This window comes from Salminus brasiliensis, chromosome 21 (assembly GCF_030463535.1).
Source record: "Salminus brasiliensis chromosome 21, fSalBra1.hap2, whole genome shotgun sequence".
In the NCBI taxonomy this organism is placed as follows: Eukaryota; Metazoa; Chordata; class Actinopteri; order Characiformes; family Bryconidae; genus Salminus; species Salminus brasiliensis.
Window position 1 is genome coordinate 30022021 of NC_132898.1, and position 11479 is coordinate 30033499.

Sequence of the window (11479 nt, forward strand, 5' to 3'; positions counted from 1 at the left end):
GTTGATGAAAGTGAGGGCCACTCCTTAAAGTCGTCCATGTTTTCAGTCGTCTGAAACTCTCACCAATCACATACTTTGTAGCGGAGAGTTTGCTCAGCTTCCATGTGGCCAACGCCACAAATGAAGCATCCTGTTGTCTGCTTTCCACGTAACTACCTCAGATGAACGTTTTCTCTGCGAGACGTCTAATAAGGCCTTAAAGCAACATTATTATGCAGCACTTGTGCTTCAGAGTCATGTTGATGCTCCACTGACTGCATAACCGAGTCATATTTGTGTAATGTTCTCTCAGCTTGTCCAGAAATGCATGCCTAATGCCAGGTGTGGGCTAGATGGCTATAAAGCCCCCCAGCACTGAGCTGTGGAGCAGTGGAAGAACTGTGTTCTCTGGAATGAGGTGGTGAGTGTGATCATCCCTGAACATCTTAACCTCACTGAATGCAACCAAATCCTCATAGCAATGCTAGTTAAATCTACCAAAAATCTAGTAAAAGGCCTTTTTTTCTTCCCTGGACAGTAGAGAAAGTTACTTCAACAAAAGCAGGATAAACTCTTTTTTAATACCCATGACTTTACAAGAAATGATGAATGAGCATGCGTCCCAATACTTTTGCCTACATAGTGTATCTATATTACAATGGCAAAGGCCAATATTGCGATAACGATTAGCAAACAATGTGTTGTGCAGCTGTAGGGCCCTGCTGTGGGCTCAGTGGGTGGACAGATAGGGCGGGGTGGTCTGGGGGCAATGGGGGGGGGGGGCTGTTAAGGAGCACTACAATGGAAGACAGTGTTACAGCTTGTTGGAAATCTAATAACACAGTCTTTTCCGTGGCCAGCGCTCCCCACCTGACACTCATCGTTCACTTGTTTCTCAGGCCTTCATTGGCAGCAGCTCTTCCTCTTGAAGTTAATCTGCGACTGCGTCATCCTCTGGTAACGGGCCGTTTAGTCTTCGGAGTGTGTAATTAGTGTCTGAGAGTGAGGGCCATAAACACTATCTGATAAAGCCCTGTGTTTACAGACGTCCAGCTTAATGGAGTGGAGCTGCAGGATTACTGATTAGCTTTAGAGGAAAGAAGTACAGCCGTTTTATTTGTTTGGTGGTTTTATTGAAAGTTTGTCGTTGATTTTTAACTCTTTAAAGGTCCCATGTGTGGGCCCACACATAAGTTACTCACTCTGGTAACGTATGCATATTAGTTCCACAATAGTTACTGAATAATTCATAGTAGTGACTGAATAACCAAAAAAAAAATCTCTTAAAGGGATACTCCAGCAGCATTTCGGCCCAATGTCTGTCCGGCATGTCTGTATTGTATAGTTGGTTACAATGGACAAGAAGTTACACTTACAGAGAAGAGTTTCAAAGTCGTCTGTGCAAATCAATCCTATTATAACTTTACTTGAGAAAAACAATTGTAACTTTTTAATGTACAAAGTTTATTAAAATGACGTTCATAATTTTTTAAACATCTCTTTACTGTCTTTAACCTCTTGACCCTTGTTTTAGTATCTGTTGTTAACCCTCATGCGGAAACTGTTGTGAATTAGTTGGCAACAGTTTGGGGAGTACCCCAGGGTTATATTTTAGGGCCTATTAAACTGATGTTAATTGTGATAGAAATGCAGTTCTGAAGGTAAAGAAGTGTGGCCTACAGGGTCTTAGGGGCTAATAAAGAACAAGAATAATAACAAGAACCATATAAAACATTGCCAAAAAAGGTGTAATAGGCAGTTTATCCACTTTTTGTATATTATGCTCCAGAAAATGATAGAAAAAAAATATATATTTTTGGAATATTATTAAAAATCCAGATCCATCCAGTCCCTAAACAGGAAGAAACTGGAAAAACATCTGTATCCAAACCTCATTTTTTGAAGTGATATTGTCATCAGTGGTGGTGGCTCAGGTTCTTTTGTGGACACTCCCACATACAATGAAACAGTAAGCCCTTCTGGTTTATTCATCAGTACTGTGTGACAGTGGCAATGTGTTTACAGATATGGCTTTTAAAACAGTGTTTATTTATTTAAATAATTGAATGGTTCTCCAGTTTAGGCGTTAACTCTTATGTCATTGACTTTTCGGTGAGGATGTGTAAAATATTAATGTTAATAAAACAGTTACAACATCATTTGACTTGTTTTAGCCCCATTTACATAAACTCAGATTCATACCTTCTTTCTTTCTTTTTTTCTTTCTTTTTTTTTTTTTTACAAAAAGGTCAACGATGTTCTCTCGTTTTCCCCTAATTTACATCACATTGCCATTGAATGAACAGAGGACCAGGCCATGTGAATGTGTTTGTGTGTGTGTGTTGACCAGCTGCTCACAGCTGGGACATAATGGTTGAGTTTTGGAGGGAAAGACCTCAGCTACCAGGCAGCTGTCACCACCAGCAGGGAAGAGTGTAAGAGGCTAAACACCCCATGCAGCCTTCTGCTTTGCTGTGTTTATCACTGTGAGAGTGGCCTACTTACAGCACTACTCCTATTTTATTTAGCCGTTTTTCCTGGGGATAACTTTACCTGACTGAAATGTTTGGTATCTCTGATATTTTCAGACTGATAAAAAAACATTTGTCTTTTTTAAAATAGTTAAACATCCAGACATTTGATCTTCACTTAAACTGAACAACACTGGAAGATGGAGGTGATATACTTAAATGTTTTTAACATTTGAAATGTGTGTATAAAAACAATATTTTCCTGTGAGGAAAAGGTCAGGACACCTCCCACATGTACTATTACTACTTAAAATGTCTAAAATTAGAGTCAGGTGCAGCAAATCAGCTGCAGGTGATTAGAACATCATTAGAGAGGATTCTGGAGTCTGTCGTATTTAAACCTCAGACACTTAGTTGGGTTTCCTCTTGGTTGGTAAAGTCAATGTTATCACCATGGCCAGATCCAAAGCGCTCTCTGAGGCCTTCAGAAAGAAGGCTGTAGATGCAGAGGAGTCTGGGAAGGGGTAGAAAATCATCTGCTAAATCTTAATCATTTACAAGTGCAACATCTGACCAACATGGCAAGATCAGCCGTCCTAGCAAGTTCAGTCCAACCGCAAACCACAAGATGTGTAAGAAGTCTCCAGCAATCCTAGAATGTGACCACAGGATCTACAGGTAGCTCTTGTTACAGCTGTAGTCAAAGTACAGCATCTGCCACAGGAAAGACACCACACACTCTTGCCTTGCTGTCTAAAAAAAAGTCAGAGCAAGACTAGTTTTCCAGAGAAGAACTTTATTTGAAAATAACTAAGTAATTATCCAAACCAAATGCTGGGAATCTCACATCTTTGCTAAGCTCCCAGTTTCATGCATTACATCACATTACATTTACGGCATTTAGCAGATGCTCTTATCCAGAGCGACTTACAAAGTGCTTTGCTATTTACCCAAGAAAACCGTAGCTAGTTAGAATAGACTAATATGCTCTTTAGTATATATATCTACATGTACTGTAGATCATGATTTGTATATTATTTGTTATGTTTTATTATTATGTCTTAAAACAATTTCTACCCAATTTCCCTCCTACATTTTTAAAAAGCCAATTACCCAATCAACTCGTTAGTACCCCTCCCCCCTCCCCCCATCGGATGAATTGCACCCGGAGGGTGCGGACTGACACATGCTTCCTCTGACACATGCTTAACCAGCCATGCCTCTTTTCGAACTGCTGCTAATGCAATGTCACCAGGCAACCAACACGCCTTGAGTTAAGCACCGGGTACCCAGCTCTGATGCATCGTCTGTGCCGGCCAACATCACACTGAAGTGATGCATGGAAATAGAAAGCCATCTACCCAGCCAATAGAGAGCTAGGCAAATTGTGCTTTCCCAGGCTTCAGCTGCTGATGGCAGGCAGCAAGGCCCAGGAATCAATCTAGCAATCCTCCGATCATGGGTATATGATAATTATTAAATAACTTATATATTATACTAAATAATGTCTAAGTTTTCCAGGTTGTAATATTTGTTATCACTTTCCATTAAAATGTCAATAAAAAAATGATACATTTGGGAAATCTAATGCAGGCTGTCTCACAAACAGTCCACAGAACAGTATCTGTGTGTCTCTGCCTGTCTCCTAGAGCTGCGAGTGCTACGTCGTATCTGGAAGTATCTCCCTGCTTGAGCCCAGTCATATTTGTGTTGCACCTGCGAGATTCAGAATAGCGTTTGTGTGCACACTGAATTGAACCTCCTCTGCCTTGCCGTTCTCATGAGCCCCTCACAGCTGCGCTTGGTGACTCAGCTGATCCTGGACCAGTTCACCGCCCGTCCACGCTGTGCTCGGTCAATAGAGGCCGCAAACACGCAGCTGACCTAGAGGCCCACGCTCGGAGCGGGCCAAGAGCCTAGAGACGAGCGCGATGGTGGCAGCTGTGGACCCTTCACAAAGCTCTATTCAGTGCATTGGAGGGCCGGAGGAGGACAATGCCTGGGTCTGGCCACTCATTCCTCCTCAGTTCCGCACTAAGATTAATTCCTCAAATCCGTTTTTCTTTTTTTTTTCTTTCTTTCCCAGTGGCAGTCTCCCAGAATGGAAGGCCCTTCTGTTCGCCAGTGTGTATTGTGCTGGTTACCCGACAGAGAAGCCCATAGACGCCCTTGACAAAGTGGACACGGAGCAGGCCTTCCCAATGCCTCTGTCCTTCTTAGGTCACATATATAATCTGGATTATTCTGGATTTTAAGGCTTTCCCACTTCAGACAATTAGGTGCTCTCAAGGCCTTTTAGTTCTGCTTGAATGGATGTGGAGAATGATCTGTGATTTACTCCAGGCAATTCTCGTCTTCATACCAAGATCTTGCTGTTGTTACAAGACAAGCTTTTATTTCCGAAGCCGCGCTGTTTAATAAGAGGCATGTATCTTAAAAGCTTCTCCAAAAAGTTTGCCACCAATCCATGGAGCCCTTCAACCAGGCAAAGAACCGTTTCAGCATTCAAGTGGTTCATTGAGTTGTCATGGTTTCATAAAGAACCACTGCCTTTACTTGCCCATGTGGGGCCCTGGTTTCACGTTGGCCCACATGTCCACCAGGATCAGTGATGAGACCAGATCGGGTTAAACATGAGCCCCATCTGGGCTGTACACTGCATTTGGGCCCTAGATGGGACCCATGTGCGATTAGGGTGGGCTGTTACGATAGGGCCCATTTGAGACCATGCCCACATTCCACCCATGTGAGCCCCATATTAGCATGTTTTCTGGGTTTACAGCTCATGTGCTCATGTGGGGCCTGAATGGGTAGGAACCAGAAAGTTTTGTCTGTGAGTACCATGTTGGCACCCCATATGGATGCCCACCAGGGTCAGTGATTGGACCAGAATGGGTTAAACATGAACCCCATCTGGGTTGTACACTGCATATGAGGCCTAAATGGGACCCATATCAGATTAGGGTTGGCTTTAACGATGGAGCCCATTTGGGAAGTCCAACTGGGTCCCAGGAACAATGCATGTACAAACCCATATAGAGCCCATGCCAACCTACAACCCACCTAGCCCACGTTCCACTCATGTGAGCCCTGGGTTTCCAGCTAACATGCTCATGTGGGGCCTGAATGGGTAGCCCAACTGGGAACCAGAAAGTTTTATCCTCAGGTTCCATGTTGACCCCACATATGGATGCCCAACAGGGTCAGTGATGAGACCAGGATGGGTTAAACATGGACCCCATCTGGGTTGTACACTGCATATAGGGCCTAGATGGGACCTATGTGAGATTAGGGTTGGCGGTAACAACGAGGCCCTTTTGGGAAGTCCAACTGGGTCCAACTGGTCCAAAAACGCATTTACCATCCCACTCAGAGCCTATGCCCACCTGGCCATGTTCCACCCATGTGAGCCCTACATGGGCCTGTTGGCTGGGTTTAACAACGGTGTTTCTATTTTGGACCAAAATCGGCCCAACTGTAGCCATCTGTGGCTATTTTCCAGCACCCAGATTCGAACAAAGTCATTGCTGTTACTCCACGCAGTACGTGGGCTGAATGAAAGCAGTACATGTGGGGCAGAACTTTCTGAGGTGTTGTTATTCTGTTTCAACCCACTCATCACATACCTTCGATTTCAGTTTCAAGTTTACTATTCAGTCTTAAAACACCTTAGTGGATTTTGGAATTTGGATGTTTGGCTATTTAAAAAAAGAATAGCCACCTATCAAAACACAGCCACCTCTCTCCTGAGAATGTGAATTGTGACGTGTTGTGCTGTTTCGCAAGCTCAGGATGAACAGGATGAACATTTTGCAATGAAGGATTCACCGGTCTTCAGGCCACAATCGCTCACTGTTGACTCACTGCTTTTCTTTCCTTAACTGAAACTGCAAGAGCTATGAAATCAGCTCCCGGACAGGCAACAGAAGCCTCACCTGTATCAGGTGTTGCTGTGCAGCGCCCTTAGTTCCTATACACGCACACACATACACACACAGCACACAGGTGTTTAGCCTGCAGCTTTAAGCCCGTCACAGGTGAGGCTTCTAAGCTATTCCACCTATGTGTGTGTGAAACCTCTAGGAGTGTTGCCTTGAGCTGCTGAGATCAACGTTCTGACTCACTCTGCTTTCAGGTGGATAAAACACAGGTGACCTGCGTCTTATGCATTAATTAGGGACCTATTAGAATCTAAGGAACGGTATTTAACTCAGATGACTTTACATTTGTATAGATAAATGATACAGCAACTGGTAACAGAGCTTTTAACACATCTTTACATCCATCTGCTCAGTTTAGTCAACCATACATATTGAGTTGAGCCTCAAAAACATTAGCAAATGAGCAGCAGCTGATTGTTTACTGTTTATCCCATCTGCAGGTTTAGAACCCCTTTTTTACATGGAGGAGGCCTTCCAGTTGTCAGACCCCTGACCATAGAGGACTCTGGTGTAGAGAAACCATGTTTATGTCTGTGTCAAAGAAAGAACTGAAAAATAAATTTACTCAGAACTGTGTTTTTATGTGGTGGGATTTTACAGCTCTAGACCGGCCCTACGGTCTAACTGCCAAACTAACCGCCTATCTGACTAAGGTGATCAAATGTCTTCAAATCCCAGCAAAAGCTCACCGCTCCATTGTCAAAAGCTTTCCAGTCTGGGGACATCATGTGATAGGGTGAGTTCTAACCTACAGATGGGAACAGACTGAAGGGGAGGAGCTACATACTAAACATCTTACACAATTATATAATTCTATAAATACAAAAACATTTATTCAGTTTTTGAGGCTAAACTTAAAATGTCTTGTTGACCAAACTGAAAATATTTGACTAAATTAAGTTGAGTTAACTCAAAATGCTTTGTATTAAGTTTTTTTTACAAGGTGGTATTGGTTAGTAAATAAAATGGCTGAGTTGTGGACATCATGACCCCTGGTTTCTATCACAGCCACTGTGAAGTTTCTCTATAATCCATTCTAAATTACAGTATTTACTTCCCAACAATTGAATTTTGCAGACAATTTGTAACCCACCCTTCATTAACAGCATCAAGGCTGCATCCTTTTCTAGGCCTTCACCAATCATACAATCAGATGTGGTGTATATACACACAGGTAAGGCCTTAACAGCCTAAAGGACCAGGCAAATCAACAAAATACATACACAGTGTGAGCAGATATATACATATGTTAAAAAGGTCATAAAAATGTCAAATGTTCAGTTCTGCATTCAGTGGAGGTTCCCTTTTTTGAATGGCTCCTATGTTCACTTATTTACATAAACGAAGTTTGGGAAGTCTGAAGATGGGATCTACTTTGCCTATACATCGAGAACATCTAGAAAGGTTTAGAACTGTTGTTGGTGCTATTTTACATTTGAGGAACATCAGCTTTTTCTCGCATCGGATTGAACCTCAGCATGTATCTTCTCATGCTGTGAGGACTGATGCATAGTCCGAAACCATTTCAGTATCATTGCAGCCATACCTAGATGGGACCCTTGTGATATTAAGGTGAGCTGTAACGATGGGCCACATTTGGGAAGCCTAACTGTAACAAATTCTGTACAAACCAACTCAGAACCCATGACCACCTGGAACCCACCTGGAACCCAGCTAGGCCCTGTTTCACCCATGTGAGCCCCACATGAGCATGTTGGCTGGGTCATGGCCTCACTTTTACACCTGTTGTAAACAGTCAGCTGCCCGAATCTACTCCTTTGTTTCTCTTACTTAAGTTACTATTTCTGAAAAATGCTGTTTTTGGGACCACAAAGATGATATTAATGCTAGCATGTTTGTGTGTGTGTGTGTGTGTGTGTATGTGTGTTTGTGTATGTGTACTGCGGTGCTTTAATGAGACAGACAAGTGTATAGGAATGAATAGCAGTGAGGAAGCAGGATGCGTCCCATCTGTCCATCAGTGAGCCCTGTGCATTCTCACGGTAAAAGAATGTGTCCTCTGCATACACACACACACAGACACACACACAAACACACACACACACACACAAACACACACTGACCTCCTGCTCTGCTTCCTCAAGCGTCTGTACAGCAACGCATCTCCCACAGACACACACATCAGAGTAATGCTATCCTCATTCCCACAGCAACGGCTGAGCCATGCCACACACTAACACACTCACACACACACACATATGCACGTACACGGCTGCAAGGCCCAACTTCCAGGAACCCGTTTGTGTGAAAGTGGGAGCAGAAGGTGTCCTAGTTTTGCATTCACAGCTCTCTTTTTTTTCTTATTGTCTTGGCCGTTTACAGTTACAAAAGAGGGAGTGAACGTGGTATGTGTGTATTCATGTGTTGTAGAGTCTCTGCATGTGTGTGTGTATGTGTGTGTTCATCTGTGAGTGCAGTGACACTTTCAGGGTGTTATCCTGCAAAATTAGGATTTTTTCACATTATATTTTCACAGAATTCCTTTATGAAAACGCAGTCTAGCTTTAGTCATATATTAAAATAACAACATCCAGTCTCCAATTGAAATACACTATATGTCCAAATAGTTGTGGACACCCCTTCTAAGGAATGCATTCAGCTACTTTAAGTTGCACCCATTGCTCACACAGATGGGCAAACACACACACAGCTTGTCTAGACTCTGTATTGCCAATAGAATAGGACCTACTGGCGCCATTCCTAATGCCAGGCGTGGGCTAGAGGGGTACAAAGCCCCCCAGAATTGAGCTGTGGAGCAGTGGAAGAACTGTGTTCTCTGGAATGATGGATGTTGCTCCATCCAGTACTTTTGGGATGAGTTGCGGAGTTAGGGATGAGGTGGGGAGGTGATCATCCGACGTCCTGACCTCATTAATGCTCTTGACACGGAATGCAATCAAATCCTCACAGCAACGCTTTACTAAAATCTAGTAGAAAGCTTATGTATATGCATATGGGGTCATGTATATGACCCCACGTCATATACAGGGGCCATGTATATTGTGTGTGGTGGTGTTAGTGGGAATGCAAGGGGGCAGAATGAAGGGAAGCCGACAGTTTGTGACAAAAGCGGGACACATTCCTTAACCCTCTCTCTCCCTCTCTCTCCCTCTCTCTCTCTCTCTCTCTCCCTGGGAAAATCAAACAGGTGGTTATGGCCTGTTGGAAAGGCTGTGTGGAGTGGAGGTGGCCTGTAACACAGGCGGTTGGGGAGGGTGAGTATGTGTGTGTGTGTGTGAAGCTGGGTTGCCTCTCCTCCCCTGCTTTAGAGCACTGCAGCACTGCTCAGTGAAAGAGGGCCACTCTCATTACCATCTGAATTCTGGGAACGGCCAGGACACCACAGATACACCCTGACCGGCCGCCCATATGGTGCGCGCTTGGCAACCACAGGAGGACCCCCCTCAAACACATTCTCACGTGCACACACATACGCACCCTTACTCACACACAGACTCGCACACATTCCCACACAGATTTGCACATGTTCTGTCCTTCCTCCTACAAACAGTAAACAGACTTCACACACACTGGAGCTTAAAGTACCAGTCAAAAGTTTGGATACACTGTACACTTATATGAGTGCATGCTTTTCAGTCCGCACGAAACCAGTAGACACTAAACATAGTTTTAATGGAAACCAGTGGACAGGTGCTTCTTTTAGAAATGTGCTTTGAGTAACCAAGGTAACCGACCAATCAGGATGCAATATTACACTCTTAAATCAAGCTGTATTTTCCTTGGCGACAGCGACTCAAGAAAATATGGTGTTGTTGACACAAGAGAGCAGCTCATCACCTCCAGACTCTGCTAGTTATGGGAATACGGGTTGCTACTGGTTGCTCCCTAGTGGCTTATACCTCTCTTCTCCATCCTCCACTCCCTCTAAAACAGGCCGGACTCCCTTAGCTGAAATAAACAGGAGCTAAACACACAAGAGGGGGCAAGGCTAAAAGCTAACTTGCTACAATTCTTACAGTTTACTAACAGCACATCACGCTGAGAGGACAGAACGAGAGGACAGCAGCACTATCACAGTAGAATGGGACTCTCTGGAATATCCATGAACCTTTTGGCACTATGCGTAAAGCTGGGCATGGGCTAAGGGGGTAAAAAAGCCCCCCAGTGGAACTGTGTTCTCTGGAATGATGGCAGGTGCTTCATCCAGTACTTTTGGGATGAGTTGGGGAGTTGAGGACAAGGTGGGGTGGTGATCATCCAACATTCTGGACTCACTAACGCTCTTGTCGCTGAAAGCAATCAAATCCTCACACCAATGCTCCTCCAAAATCCAATCTAGTAGAAGCCTTCTTTCTTGGACAGTAGAGCTAGTTACTCCAACAAAAGCAGGATAAACTCTTCTTTAATTCCCTTAATTCTGGGTACAAATGAAGAGATGTCCCATTACTTTTGTCCAAATATTGTATTTACATGTCAAAGAACTTAAAATACCCAAATGCATGCATTCTTTGGCACCTTTCCTACTACTGGAATGTTTCCTGTCTACCCAAACCTTTAATAAGGTGTCACAAAACACCCCAGTCATGACGTAGAACTTCACCAGCAGGACACCACACCAACATCCTTTCCTGTTTTTCTGTGAGGAGAATCGACTGTGCAACGTGATTAGCTGGTAGGGCTTTGGATTCTTCTTGACGCACCGTTTACAAAGTGCAAATGAATGGAGACTCACCAAAACACACTGACATCCCACCTCGCCTGTGTTACTGCGTCATCCTGTGATCGATTGCAAATAGCTCACTGTTTGTGTAAATTGTGTGCAGACTTCAGCACCTGTCCCGAGACCACCCAAATGTAGCGAGTGGCTCAGCGAGCACTGAGAGAGATGGCGAAGGGAGGGCTCATGAGCGAATGCTTCTAGGGCAGCAGCGAACGCCAGCACTGGTGTTGGTGTTTCTTGGCCTCTAGCCTTCTGGGGAGGCTCAGCTGTACAGTGTATTTCAGTACAGTGTAATCTTGCCCATTCTCATATGGGCTGTACTCTGAGAACACTGAAAATAGCCTTGAATAAGGCATGTTCACAATGTTGTAAAGACAACCTCTAGT